General features: G+C 35.7%; 1 protein-coding gene across 8 annotated transcripts in view; it reads left to right on the top strand.

Moving 5' to 3' along the window:
* Positions 1-16,047, top strand: part of LOC118198476 (plexin-A2-like) — a 1,098,378-nt gene that overhangs the window by 365,068 nt on the left and 717,263 nt on the right. For all 8 annotated transcript variants that reach the window (XM_085827537.1, XM_085827540.1, XM_085827535.1 and 5 more), the window contains exon 3: positions 8,525-8,584. The gene's annotated coding sequence lies outside the window, so the exon portion shown is untranslated. The remainder of the gene's footprint in view (positions 1-8,524; positions 8,585-16,047) is intronic.

Here is a 16,047-nt window from a genome sequence, read left to right on the forward strand (position 1 = left end):
CTCTATGATTTGTAAGCGAGTAGTGGCAACACTTTTCGAAATAAAGCATTTTTATCTTCAGCCCGCAAGACTCGGTAAATTGAGTGGGAAAATTATCATTTTCAGAATTTTTAAACGAATATATCGACTGATTAAAGTCATACGAAGATGAGAATGGTTGAAATCGCTTCCAACGAATTTTTGTAATCCGGGTGAGGGTGGGGTACTTCTTTCGAAACTGGTTCAGGAGGAGATGTCACAAACAGACAGACAGGCACAGATTTTAATAGCGTAGATTTTTTACTTTATTCCATCTAGTTACTTAATTATATCCTGTCTATTTCATTTTGTTATGTGAATATTGTTACATTATTTTCTGACACCAATTGTTATGTTATTTTCTTCTATCCTTGACGTTAAGTACAGGGTTCGTATGGATTTGGAATGAATAACCACGACACTTGATGAAGTATCGAAACACACTTTAATTAGCCAATATTAATCAGGACAGCTCCAAAGTCACGTTTTACAGTCGTCGAAGATCTACCATAAACACGCTGAAGCAATCAGCGACACAGCCTTCAAGCAATCAGGCTATAACGGTCGAGACAGCTTCGCTGCAAAGCACCAGAGTACAGCTCCCGACCATGCTTGCAGAAGTCCACGTACTCTCGAGACTCTCCACGCCACAACTCGCGATGCGCTCGATGACACACAGGGCACAGCTCCCGACTCTTCGGTTCGTCGTTCCCGGAGCTCAGCACGCTCTCTCGACGATGCACTAACCGCGATACTCTACGCGACTCTTTCGGTGCACTCGACGACCCACTCGGCACTCGCTGCCCGTCTGTCAACTCGATCGACTCCGCAGGGATTGACTCGCTAGACGAGACACCAACTCGATACTAACTCACTCTCCGCGTACAAGCAGGGTTTATATAGCTTTTGGCTGGTGTTCGAGAACGTTCTAGGTTAAACCCGTAGGGATTCGTTCCAGAAGGTTTTCCATCCTTCCATGGCATATCACGAATTTTGTCGCCAAATGGGCGATTTCTCGCCAAAATGTGGCAACCCTGTCTTCCTATTTTATGGCAGCCCTAAAACTGCTTTGCGGGGAAGCCATCTAACCGCGCCTTGACATTTCGTAACAATATGTTTCTCTCTTGCCGTCACACATGGCCTTATGATACTATTTAATTTTTTAGTTTCATTCATTTTGTTTATTAATCGTCTATAACATTATCAAGAGCATATTTTTTTCAATTCTTTTATATTATACATCAGTTTGTACCCTAAACTGAAAACATTCATCGTACGTCTAGCGCATATCTATATGTTTGGGCGCATATCTATATGTCTCGAAGCATTAAAAATAATCTCGTTAAAATCTAAAATCTTTTAGATTTTTACTTCCTTGTACGAAGTAAATGAAGTGTTGTAATCACAAAAAATTCCGGGTACCATATTTCAACGAAAATATCCATTTTGACCGTTATCGAATGCAATTTAACGATGTTTTTGCTTGACATCTGTACGTAAGGACAGAATAAAAGACTCTTTTTTCCCCCCAAAGGAATTATAAAACTGATTTAAAATGAATTCAGAAGAAATTTTTTCGTGGCATCTGTACGTACGTACATACGTATGAATCTCGCATAATTCAAAAACGAGTAGTCTCAGAAAGTTTGCAATTTTGTATATAGGACTGCTGTAAAATGTAGTTGTGCACCTCCCTTTTTGGTTGAAATCGGCCGCACCATATGTATTCTGTCACTCGGCTCAATGAGCTCAGTTTTTTATTCTTATATGTTGGCTAATTGAGCATTTTTTATTTAAAAATGATTGAATTATGTTGTTCATTTTCTGGTTAAGGTTTTTATGCCTTTAGTTAATTTGCGTGCAATATTTGTAGAATTATCAACAATTTAAAAGTTGTTTAATTACGGCTAAGCCTAATTTTTTTTTTTTTTTTTTTTTTTTTTTTTTTTTTAACCATGGCAACGATATTTGTTAACATTTGGAACTTAACAGAATAGTGAATTAATTCTTTCTGCACCTTCAGTGTCTTTTTGCCGAGTGGAACCGAAAGGAAACTTTTAGTTTTGTGCACCGAAAAATCTGCCTTCTTGCCCTCTGGCTAAATTGCTTGTTTTTACATACAAACTGTAATTTTAATTGTAAAAGAATTTTTATTTAATTGTTTTAACTGTATCTGGTTTTTTTCTATATCTTTCAATTTTTAATGAAAATAATTTAAGTTTTTATGTATTTTTGCCTTGCCGCGAACTGAATTAATTGAATGAGAAATATATCTCTAATGAAATTCGAGAAAATAAGTTTAAATGAAATGCCGGGAAAAGTACGTATAATTTAATATTCCGTGCAAGGAACTCATGTGATCATGTGAAAAAAATCAGATTTTTTTTCTTTAAATAAAATTTTGAAATGCGTTCTTGTTCATGCACAATTACTTATATGTTCCGTATATTTTGTGTTTATGAAATAAAATGCAAGCAAGCTGTTTATTAAAATTTTGGTTATTCGCCACTGAGTGTGTTGCTTGCTAGTTAAAGGCTAGACGGGAAGTTGCTTTTAAGGCATTTTGCCAAAGCAAAGGCTGATGAACGTAGGTTAATGCTTACCACATATCTATACCTCATTTTGGCCGTGCAATTATTTACCTGTTATTTGGTTTTAAAACCGCTCTCCATTTTTAGAGTACTTCAAAATTATTTCTTAGCTTGGGAGGAAAAAGAAAGTTCCCTTCTGTTCTTTCATTGCCTTTTACCTCAGCTCCCATTCGCTGTCCCTAAATCTAGTTGTACGTAACTGACATAAATTTAGAAATATCTCTCAAAACCTAAGTCCAGAAACATCGATTATCATTTTGCTTAGGGAAACTGGCTGCGAACAAGAAGCAAATGTCACTCCTCGGACACATACATATATATAAAGCTTGAGAGAGAGAGAGAAAGCCATCTACTAATGTAGTTTCAGCTTCTAAGGCTGATCGTCCGCTAACGACGCAGATCTCCTCAGGACTTGTTGGGAGTTATCTCTGCCATTAGCCGCCAAGGTATTCGGGCGATCTTCAGAAATATGGCACGGGTGTTAAGTGGTTCTTATTTTTGCTTGCTGCTCACGGTTTTCTGTTAAAGGCTCTTCATAGATTGAAGGGATATATTTTTGTGCGTTGGGTTGTTAAGTGTTGTCGCAGATGAGAGCGTTCTTAAAATATTTCGACGGATACTGCAAGTGTTCGGCTTGCTTAAAGCTTATTACAAAGGCGTGGGTTCAGTGCCTTTTTAGTGGAATTCTTAGAACAAAAAAAAGTTCACGTACTTTTTTGTACCCAGAATGCTTTTTCATTACATATTTTCATGCTGTTAAAGAGGTAAAAAAAATCTGAAAGGTTTCAGATTTTAAATTACGTCCAAAGAGGCGTTTTTTTTTTTTTTTAGCATTTTGTGTGTTGCCTTTATTTATTAAAAACCACGTTCTTCGCACTTAATCCATAAAATTCAGTTCAAAAGGAATATCGGGAAATAATTTTAAATCGAGCTTATCTTTAGAATTTCCTATACACAGTCTAACGCTCCATCAATGCATCTGGTTAACTTACATTCTGTAATAAAGTGGACATAGTCTCCTGCTTTTGTACATACTTTACTTAAATCATTATCTTGAACATACATTTTATGAAAAATGGTTTACGTAGGACAAGAGGAATAGCGCATAAGATTATGAAGATTATTAACAACAATAAAGAAGCCATTAGCATTGTGTGATTCGTGTATTTGTATAGTTGTGTAGTAATTTTTGTACTGGCGTAGCCCGCATATGGTCATAGGGCAAACTTTGTTTTGCAAGGTGAACAGGGCTGCGCCCTAACAAAACAAAACACAGTCTCATGCGCCGGAGATAAAAATGTTTTTTTCTGTACAACGTTGCCATTGCTCGCTTTGAAATCTCGTTAAAGTTTTACAAAATATGAAATCGATCATAAAACAAATTCCAAATTTTGGCTTCCAGATGCCCATATTCGCAGGAGGATTACGTCATTCAAAATTGGATAGCTCTAGGTACCATTGTTTTATCACAATGCGAGAAATATTATGCAAATTCTTCATTATTTAATTTCTTTAAATATAATACATGGCTCTAATATTGGGTGGTAACAATTTGAAAAGTGAACCGACATTTATAGTGAACCAACGCAAAATGCCAAAACGAAATTAATAGTTCTTCTTTGCAAATTGCCTCTTTAGACTTATTAAAAAAATCTGATGTTTACACCACATGACTTCCTTGTGGAACATGACCTGGACACCACATGACTTGGAATATTAAATTATACGCATTTTTTCTTGCATTTCATTTAAACTTATTGGATTGAATTAAATCTACTTCGCTGACAGCGCATAAACCACAATAGAATAAATGCGTTCTTTAAAATTCACTCTAGTATTTTTTTACCATAGCGACACTCTGGCGCTAGATTCACTTAACAGTATAATATTTCGTTCATATTATAACTCATAATGCACAAAATTTATATCATTTAAAGAATAGAATTATCTAATCGTTGCCACATGTTCTATTCAAATACTATAATAAAGCTAGAACGATGTATAACAGAAATTAAGCAAAGAAAACAGAAAAGAAACAGTTTTTCACGGACAATTGAGTATTTCTCATTCAATTAATTCAGCTCTCACTTCGCGAGAAGGCAAAAATACATAAAAATTCAAAATATCTGCTATATTAAAAATTACGAAGTAAATCTTAAACACTTATTTCCCAATTTACAAACATATAAGAGTAAAGAAACTGAGATCACTGAGCCGGGTAACAGAGTGGATATATATATAAATATATTTATATACGTTTGGTGCAGCCGATTGCAACCAAAATACGAGGTGCACATCTACATGTTATAGCAGTCTTATATACAAAATTTCAACATTCTGAGGCTACTCATTTTTGAGTTATGCGAAATACGTACGTACGCACATACGTTCGTACAGACGCCACGAAAAATTCTCTTCAGAATTCATTTTAAAGCAGTTTTACAATTTTTTTGGAGGAAGCGAGTCTTTTATTCTGTTCTTACGTACAGATATCACGCAAAAACATCGTTAAATTGCATTCGAAAACGGTCAAAATGGATATTTTCGTTGAAATATGCTGCCTGAAACTTTTCGGGATTGCAATACTTCCTTTTTACTTCGTACAAGGAAGCAAAAACATTGATTAGTATAACCAAATTATCCTTTGGTCATTATAAAACCCCCGGTATTTCTGTAATTTTCAAATTTATAGAGAATTCACAAATTTTATTCTAGTATTTACTTAGATTCTTGCTTTGTTCATCGGGTAACTGCAGCGGTAGAAAACAGAAAAAAATGCCGAAAGAGATTTGTGGTCGAATAAAATGTCTTCAGGTGTCCTTGGCTTCCCGTTCGCTAAAATCGCTTCCATGTACCTGCCTATGCAGGTATGTCAAGGACAGTGGTTTCGTAAATAATCCTTATGTCGGCGCCATCGGTGCGTGTGATGGCCAAGCAATTCCTGTTTTTACCTGTCTTTGCTTATTTGTGTGTATCTGATACTATAATAATAGGTGTAGTACCTATTGTGTGTACGAATGTTGATTTTACTATTAAATATTTTATGTTCATTCACAATGGCATTCGAATAAATAGCAGGAAAACCTGTTATTTATCTTTTCTTAATGTGTTTTTGCCATTTAGGTTATAAAAAAAGTACATTTAAAGTAAATACCATTTAAGTATACAATTACCAATCTTGGCAACATATATGTAAAATAATAAAATGCAGTGCAACTGCTAGCTGTGTTTCAGCTAACGTAGGAAATGATTATTAAGTTACTAGTGACGAATACCAGCGGCTGTGCGGTAACAATCCTTGAACGTTGTAGTTCGTCCAGGGTTCGAATCTCGGAGAACTGGCTGGCTCCATGGGTGTTTTCGCAGTTTTCCCCATCTGTAACGTGTATATGAGCCAATTTGCCTTTGAAAGTCTTCTGCGAAAGCATTCTATCCCTTAGGCAGATAGCCCTCAAGTGCTTTCTCATAGTTAAATATACCAAACGATGGAATGAATTATAAGGAATAATTTTGGTGTGAATAATGAACATAAAATTTATAGGTGACTTTTTATTCCTTTTTAAAGTCATCATTTTAAATATTTTCGTAAAATTAATAACAGGTTTTTCATTAAATAAAACGTGTTTACGAAGAAGAGAAAGTGAAATGTATTATTCAGTGAGTAACCCCTTTTAAAGGCAATTATTTAATTTTAAATTATGTGCCATGTCTAACTCAGATTTTATCTTTTTTTAAATGAGTATAGCTTAATATTGTTTAATAATTTTAGTGAGATTTTACGTGAAATTTTGTTATCTCTTATATAATGTGCCTTAAGAAATATACACTGAAGTGACAAAAGTCATGGGATAGCAATATGCAAATCTACAGATGGCAGTCGTATCGCGTAGAAAATGTATAAGTGCGAAGTGCTTTGTCAGGGCTTTCATTTGTATTCAAGTTATTCATGTGAAGAGGCTTTGACGTGATTATGGCCGCACGAGGAGAATTAACAGACTTTGAACGCGGAATGGTAGTTGGAGCTAGACGCATGGGTCATTCCATTTCGGATATCGTTAGGGAATTCCACATTCCGAGATCCACAGTGTCAAGAGTGTGCCGAGAGTATCTAATTTCAGGCATAACATCCCACCATGGACAGCGCAGTGGCCTACCACCTGCACTTAACTACCGAGACCAGCGACGTCTGCGTAGAGTTGTCAATGTTCGCAGACAAGCAACACTGCGTCAAATAACCGCAGAAATCAATGTGGGACGTACGAGGGACGTGTCCGATAGGACCATGGAGGTCTTACTTCCTACCTCCATGGATAGGACAGTGCGGCGAAATTTGTCTTCCTTGGGCTATGCCAGCAGAAGACCGACTCGAGTGCCTCGAGTTAATCACGACATCGACTGCAGCGACTCTCGTGGGCTAAACGAATGTAAAACCGTGGTTTGGTCAGATGAGTCACGATTTCAGTTGGTAAGAGCTGATGGTAGGGTTCGAGTGTGGCGCAGACCCTACGAAGCCATGGATCCAACTTGTCAACAAGGCACTGTTCAAGCTGGTGGTGGTTCCATAATGGTCTGGGCTGTTTTTACGTGGCATGGACTCGGTCCTCTGGTGCAACTGAACCGATCATTGACTGGAAATGGATATCTTCAGCTACTTGGAGATCACTTACAGCCATTCATGGACTTCACGTACTCAAACAACGATGGGATTTTTATGGATGACAATGCGCCATGTCACCGGGCCACAGTTGTTCGCGATCAGTTAGAAGAGCATTCTGGACAATTCCAGCGAATGATCTGGCCACCTAGTTCGCCCGATATGAATCCCATCGAACATTTATGGGACATCATCGAGAGGTCAGTTCGTGCCCAAAACCCTGCACCGTCAACACTTTCACAATTATGGACGTCTATAGAGGCAGCATGGCTCAATATTCCTGCAGGGGACTTCCAACGACTTGTTGAGTCCATGCCACGTCGAGTTGCTGCACTTCGCCGGGCAAAAGGAGGACCGACAAAATATTAGGAGGTGTCCCATGACTTTTGTCACTTCAGTGTATATAAAATGCCTTAATAGGGATAATGAATTAAATGCCTTAAGAATATAAAATGCCTTAAGAAAACAAATTTTGCCAGAAAAATGTATTGCAGAGGCAAGTCTATTTAACATTGAGGCAGATAACTATCTCGCTAAATTGGCCAGATACAGGCAAGCTGGCGACAATTTTAGCGACTAATTTTTATCGCCAAATTTGACGATCATTTGGCGACATTTTTGTCCTGTCCCTGTATAACTGTAACTGAATCACTGTAATTGACCCCTGTATGTAACTGTAACCGTATCCGGTTCTTATATATAACATTAACCGTATATTGCCTTCCAGTAATTTCGAGAAATGGAAGGTACAGTAGAATCAAATTATCCGAATCATTTGAAACCGGAACCCATTCGGATTATGTTTCTTTTGGTAAAAATAAATTTTATCAGTCTGTCTTCACGCAAGAGTATTATAAGTTTTACAGATGATTTCCGATGTGCTTAATAAAAGCTTTAAATTTGGAAAGAAAATATTGGAATGGGGTTATTCGTATTGTTTCTATCTTTAAACGTGTATTACTTTTATGTTTATAAATTCTGCATGCTAAAGTTGTAGAGATATTGGTTTATTTCGAGCCGGAGAGATGAAAAATGAGCCTTCGCCGGAAATCGAACCACGGACCTCTGGAATACGCGCCCAGACCACTACACCACGAAGGCACGCTAAGATGGCGTGAGAAATAAATACCTTATAAAGTATTCTAATAAATAATGTAAAAACAATTAATTTTTAAGATAAATGTAAATTGTAAATATTGTAAAATCAATTAATTTGTGATCATATTGTATACAATCTAAAAATGATTTTTTTTAAAAATAGGTTGCGTCACGTGATCTGTCTGCGGAGCAGTTCTTCACGTCTGTGGTGGGAATATAACAGGTATTGTGTTTTATTTGAAATATAATATTTTTCGAAGAACATGTGAGTTGTACATTTGCAATGTTGTATTAAGTCAAATCACGTTAAATTTATTATTTACTATACGCGAAATAATTAACTTATATATCTGTGTCCTAGTTATTTATATTCAGACTAAGTATACAGGGTGGTTATAGTTAAAGTTCCACTTTGAAATGGCCATAAAGGAAAAATACTGGAGAAAATGTTATGAAACTTGGTAGTCGTCTAAAAGAGGTCATGGGAATTTATTTGCCGAGGGTGGAAAAAAAATCAAAAACTCGCCACCACTGCAGTATGGCGCAGTATGCAATATTATTAAACGAAATAAGGGTCGGAATCTAACTTAACCTTATATGTGTTTACTTTCGTTACACTGGTTTAACATGTTGTATGCCCTTAAGAAACATTGACGTAAACCAGGGTTTCTTAAACTGTAAGTCGCCAAAAATTTTAGCAGTTTTGATATTTCTTTAACTTATTATAATAATTTTACAATTATCAAATATTTTTACACAATGTATCTGAAAATAGATAAAGATAAGACAATACAGACAAAGGGGAAAAAAAACGAAAACATTTCAACGCATTCTTTTTACGTTTCCTGTGTCCTCGGGGGAAAGGGGCACAAACAACTGGTCGTCTAACATACAGGCCTGTATTGTGCAGGCGTCTTCGCACTGTAGTAGCTGCAGCTGCATTCTTGTTCCTGTGACCACTAAATGCTGTGCCACGAGCTCAGGCACAGTAATGTCAGTCCTCCTTCAGGCCGAAAGAGCTAAATAACGATCTCACGCAGGTGTCGTAACTCTTCGTCTGCCTGGAACATGTCTTCTAGACACAGAATCCTCAGATTCAAACCGATTCCATAGTCACTGGACTATGCTGCGAGAGACATTGAGACATCTAGCAGCATCAGGTTGTGACATCCCTATTTTCCATCCAACCAATCGTCTGCCACGTCAACGAATCGAGCAAGCGACTTCTCTTGGACATTGATAGACTCTCCTGGATATTGTCAACGAAATTGCTAACAATTAAAGATCAACACTCGTGAACAAAACAAGCTATTCAAGATCTTCTACAATGATGAGATAACTGTACAATGACTACTTCATTTCGGGTAGAGTAGACTTTAAGGTACCCCTTGTATTATGGCGAAGTTGTTTGATTTATCGCCAAGTTGTTGTTTCATTTATGGTAACCTGAGTAGTTGAATGTTATGGGTGCATGATTCTGGGAAATTTTGAATCATGGGATGTTTTGTAAGCGTTTTTGTGGTGTGTGTTAAAACCGTTTAGATGGATTAGGAAGAAAGGTTCAGATGGTCACTATGTGAAGCGTTCGATCAGAAAGAGTACCTGGTTTTAAAAAAAGTCATTTGAGTATGATTGATATTTTGATTTTTACTTGGCTCTGGGTATACGAAGCGAACTTGAAAATCATGGTAAGTGAATATTTGCTTTTATTTGCTTTTGCTCGTATAATATAAACGTTTCATTTTCCTCCCTTTGCACGTGACGCTGCCATTTTGTGTGCTACTTATTTAAAATTTTCACATTTATGTATGTCTGAAAATTAGAAATTAAAGTTAATGATCAAGGAAAAAAATTGACAGTTTCACTCACGAGTGTGCCGGATTTGCGCAATAGTTATGGGGTCCCACAACATTTTTGTAAATATTATGGGGTCCGGGGGGTCGAGAATGAAAAAGGTTTAAGAAACCCTGACCTAAACAAAACTATCATTTAAAGGCGATAAAAGTCAAGTGCAGAGTAACGGAGAAATCCGTCCGTGACAGATTAGAAATTAGAAAATGTGAGATCGCAGATCACTCGCAAATGTATCCGCATTTCGGAAATCGTTTTCTTACAAATCGCTCTTGTTATCTAACGAGTTCCATTGCATTCTCCTAAATCACAGCTTGATGTGACATGACAGCTAGTTTCATAATTGGACCATTCTTCTTTGAAGAGCAGTCGACAACTGGACCTGTACATGCACTGTTACGACAGCTCGCTTTAGTCAGTGTTATGATGTTTCGTGATACAGAAACTGCCGCAAAGTGGCATTTTAGACACCACGATTTTAATGCAGGACGGGGCTCCACAGCACATTGGTACACGTGTCACACAGTTACTTAGGTAACATTTCACGAATGAACGGATTGTAGGCCGACACCTCCCCACTTCTTTGTCACCCTGGTCACCAGACCTCAACCGCTGTGACTTTTGGTTATGGGGTTATTTCAATAGCAGTGTTTATGGTGATTAATCGGAACCATTTCGCGGAATTGGAAGTTGCGATACACCAACCTGTCCGTAACATTCCTATTGATATGTTAAGAGCTGCTGTTGAGAATGCAGTAATATGATTTAACTTGCTTTGGGAAAATGGTGGACGCCACATTGAGCATGCTTTGTAACACGTTTCAGAAACGATTAAACACATTTTAAACTGATGTCTTCCTGTCTTATTTCATTTAAGAATATTGCATACAGCGCCATTTCCCTAATGTTGTTGAGTTTTTTAATTTTTTTTTTTTTTTTTTTTTTTTTTTTCGCGGAAAATAAATTCCCATGACCTCCTTTGCAAGTTTACAAAATGAGATAACATTTGGTACAATAGTTTTCCTTTTATGACCATTTCAAAGTGGAACTTTAATTATAACCACCCTGTATTTTTTCACTAGTAATTATGTAGGGAAAATAAAACTTTTTTTCTCTTCTTTTGTCATACTTATGTCACAAAATCCTTATCAGGAATAAAAATCAGTTTTCGAAGTATTTATTATCTGTTTGTCTGTAGAGCTTTTAGCGGGATCGAAAAAAGGTCTCACCTTACGGTAAAAGAAAACTCTTCAATCTCCTTATAAAAAGCGCGCTATTAACGTTCCTGTGACGGTAAACTACACATTTTCATCCTTATCTGTTGTTCTTTAATCTAACAAGAACCCGAGAATCATAAGGAAGCGATTCAAACCATAATTGCATCACCTCAAACCATCTTTTCATCTTAATCTTATATATTACTTTTTTTCTGGGCCCCTCCGCCTTCTATTCCACCTGAACCTCGTCGCTACTGCTCGTTCCTTTCCTTTTTCTAAACCGTCCCCCCCCCCCAGTTGCGTCAAATCGAGCCTCTGTGCTGCTGATAGTGTGTTATTTGGCAGACTTTTTTTATTTATTATTAATATATTTTTTTTAAAGTATGCTGCCCCTTCCGCCCTTCTCCCTTCTGCTGAAGTGAATGTGTTAGAAGGGTGGCGACGCGCAGTTGCCCTGGAGCTGGCATTACAGGCGCTTATGAGTTTCTGATCACCGGTTGATTCCGGCCTTTGATGGCTGAGGAGTGAGGGGGGTAGCCAATGAGGGGGCTCAAGGTTAACAGATAGATGGGGCGACCACCCCAACCCCTCAGGTGGGTACTTTATATCGAGAGTGAAAGCTCCCTTTGGTGTGTTTATGGTTGTCCATATGGCGCAGTGTATTGGCTCTCGTCTATGCTGGTGGTTGTAGTATATTATAGACTGTATAACCGATATGTGGGATACAAATTCCGTCGTTTGATGCTTTATTAGTTTTTTGCGTTGTTGATTATTTTTCTGTATTTGTTTACATTTTGATTTTTCTATTCATCATAGCATGCTTGCCTGTCTTGTTCATCAACAAATGCTATAATTTGTTGTTTTCCCAACTATAATCCCCAAATGGTCGCCTATAAATATATATACTCAACAAGTAATATAAAAAAAATTGTATAAAATTTAAAAAAAAAAAAAAATCTGAAATGTTTCAGATTTTAAATTCCGTCCAAAGGGGCGTTTTTTAACATTTTGTGTGTTACCTTTCTTTATTAAATAACATGTTCCTCGCACTTAAACCATAAGATCCAGTGCAAAAGCAATATCGCAAAATAGTTTTAAAACGAGCATATATCTTTAGAATTTCCGATACAGAGACTCACGCGCTGGAGATAAAAATGTTTTTTCTGCACAACGTTGCCATTGCTCGCTTTGAAATCCTTGAGTTTGTTAATCAAAAATTCGTCAAAGTTTTAAAAAATAGGAAATCGATCATAAAACAAATTTCAAATTTCAAATTTGGTCTTCCACATGCTCATATTCGTTGGAGGATTACGTTATTCAAAATTCGATGACTCTATGTACCGTTGTTTTATCACAATACGAGAAATATACATACATTTATGCAGATTTTTCATTCTATCCATCTCTTGTAATGCTTCATTATTGCAAGGAATCTTTCCAGTGAGGTTTTTTGAGCAGTGCTGTTCTTCAATTAATATTCTATCTAATAATTTCACACGACTTGGGACGACATATGCTTGATCTGCTGTGAAGAGTTTTCGTCCTAGATATGTTACTGTCTAATCTTACTTCTTACTTAATCTTTGCAACTTACTTTGCGAAGTAATGAGACATTACATCCGCTTCTTCCAACTCTGTAAAACTACACTTCTTTAATTCCATACGCTTTTAAAAATCTTTAGAACTTTGTTATACTGTTTGCACTTACTTTTGTGAAATATTACAATCCCATTTATCACAGTCATGTACTGTTATTTATAAAACTACAATTCTTTAATTCCATACGCTTTTAAAAATCTTTAGAAATTTGTGTTACTGTTGCCACTTATTTTTGTTAAATATTACAATCCCATTTATCACGGTCATGTACTGTTATTTATAAAACTACAATTCTTTAATTCCATGTGCTTTTAAAAATCTTTAGAACTTTGTCTTACTGTTGCCACTTATTTGTGTTAAATATTACAATCCCATTTATCACAGTCATGTACTGTTATTTATAAAACTACAATTCTTTAATTCCATACGCTTTTAAAAATCTTTAGAGCTTTGTCCTACTGTTGCCACTTATTTTTGTTAAATATTACAATCCTATTTATCACAGTCATGTACTGTTACTTATAAAACTACAATTCTTTAATTCCATACGCTTTTAAAAATCTTTAGAATTTTATCTTACTGTTGCCACTTTTTTTTTGTTAAATATTACAATCCCATTTATCACAGTCATGTACTGTTATTTATAAAACTACAATTCTTTAATTCCATATGCTTTTAAAAATCTTTAGAACTTTGTCTTACTGTTGCCATTTATTTTTGTTAAATATTACAATCCCATTTATCACAGTGATGTACTGTTATTTATAAGTTGTTATAAAATTAATTTTTACCGCACTTGAGAATTCCTAATAAACGGTCATTATTTGTAACTCTTATGATATATTTAATAAAAACAGCATATATTTACTTCGATAAACGGGAATAAATAAGTAGCAATTGACTTTAATATGTGGCAAAACTGTATTAACGTCAAGTGTCATCCACTACAAGTTTAAAAATATGTATTTGAACGTGAGTGGAGGAATGAAAAGTATTTTATTAACGATAAAAAATTTGAACAAAATACATGGAGAATTTGAGCTAATATTAGGAATTTAATAAAAAATTTTATAGATTTTTAATGGTAGCTGAGTTTCATAATCCGAATTTTGGAAGGGGAAGGATCTGGAAAGATTTCGGATTTTAACTGGCCCCAAAAGGGTTTCTTAAGGTTTTTTACGCTCTAGCTGAGTTCGTAGTTTACCAGTCTGCTATTGCACTCCCTTCTGCTAAACTTTCCTTTTTTCCCGAGGGGTGGTTGCTCTTTTTAGCTGTATTAAGCATCGTTTTCTTCATACTAACACCATATACAGGCCAATAGCAATTCTATGCAAATTTGAACGATTAGTCAAAATTTTCTAAATTTTGCTAAAGTAATTTGCAGACATTTTAGAGAATTATATAGCATTCCTACCGTGTGTGACTTTATGGTGTCGGTTTAAAGTGTCTGGAAAGCAACTAGAAAATTCACGATTTGTTCCCCAGGCACGGCGCAGCTGACTTTTCGCATTTTCCTCTCCGAAAAGCATAATAGTCCCTAACAACATTATGTAAATTTATCACGTTAATTTACCCAGAAAATGCATAAAACCGTCATGTCTAAAGTAGAATTCAGAGGTCAGAATTAGGCATATGCAAATGTGAAATGATGATTTCTGTGTATAGCACAAAGTTTTTCCTTAGCTTTCTCACATAATTTTTGAATAAAATTGGATTTTGTTTTAGTTACTATTAAATATATAAATATTCTCTGTAAAATTAACATTTATTGCGAAAAAGTGAAGATAAATTAAATATTTACGATCATTTATGTCATTTGGTTGATAAATTTAACTAAATTGTAATAGGTAGAACTATACGTATTATTTTCGTATTAGCGCAATATATGCAAGTTTCCATTTCTGACTTTGAATATCAACAGCTGGCAAAAGTTGATCTTTATTTTACTTATGTTTTGTTTTAAAATCAAGCGCTTAGATGTGTTTCGATAGAAAAGCAAGTCCTCTTATGCTGTTTTTATTTCTGCAACAGTTATTCGAAACAAAAGAACACGAACTGAAAGTTTCTCAAACTAGATGCGAATTTATAAATTGGCGCCTTTTGAAATTTAGCGTATTTGTTATAAGCGATAATAACGCTGAACGTGGTGTACGCACTGTATGAAAATTATTTGAAAGAATAAAGTACGCACCTTTTCTTCCGCTCGTGCACAATGAAAGGGAAAGGAAAATATGTTACTGTAAACTAAGAATTTCGCCAAGTGAATTATTCTTGGCGCAAACTGAAAAGTGCACCAAGGTAAATTTTTGTTGTTGAATCATAATAATGTTTTTAAATCGGGGCATAACTCACAAGAGCCTGATATTTAATAAATAAAGTAAACACACAATGATAGAAAAAAAAATGTAAAGCCATCTTAGGAAGGAAACTGAACATTGATCTGATGAACTGAGAAAAGACTTGGGGGGGGGCAGAAGGGAAGAAAACGCCAACACCTAAGGCTGCTCCGGGAATTCTAAGCGTATACTGCCATGCTGCTTTTAAAATGTTTGTAATATTGCTGTTGAATTGTAATGCAATAAGTGCGAAACAAATTATGCTTAAAAAAGCTGAAAAGACAAAAAAAAAGGGGGGGTTTAAGTAGGAGTGAGTGTAATAATAGTAGAGTAAGTAAACTGCAAACTCAGCGACTCAGCGAGAGCGTAAAACTCAGCGAGAGCGTAAAAAACCTTCGGCCGGTAAAATTTGAAATCTCTCAGATTTTTTAAAAAAGCTAGTTTTTATTACTTTTATTTTTATTTGTTTACTTTTTAGTAATTTTCCCCCATTTGCAGTGCATATATTTAATAAAAACAGCATATATTTACTTCGATAAACGGGAATAAATAAGTAGCAATTGACTTTAATATGTGGCAAAACTGTATTAACGTCAAGTGTCATCCACTACAAGTTTAAAAATATGTATTTGAACGTGAGTGGAGGAATGAAAAGTATTTTATTAACGATAAAAAATTTGAAC

Source organism: Stegodyphus dumicola, chromosome 12 (genome assembly GCF_044657685.1).
Source record: "Stegodyphus dumicola isolate Sdum_Otavi_A_Nest chromosome 12, ASM4465768v1".
In the NCBI taxonomy this organism is placed as follows: domain Eukaryota; kingdom Metazoa; phylum Arthropoda; class Arachnida; order Araneae; family Eresidae; genus Stegodyphus; species Stegodyphus dumicola.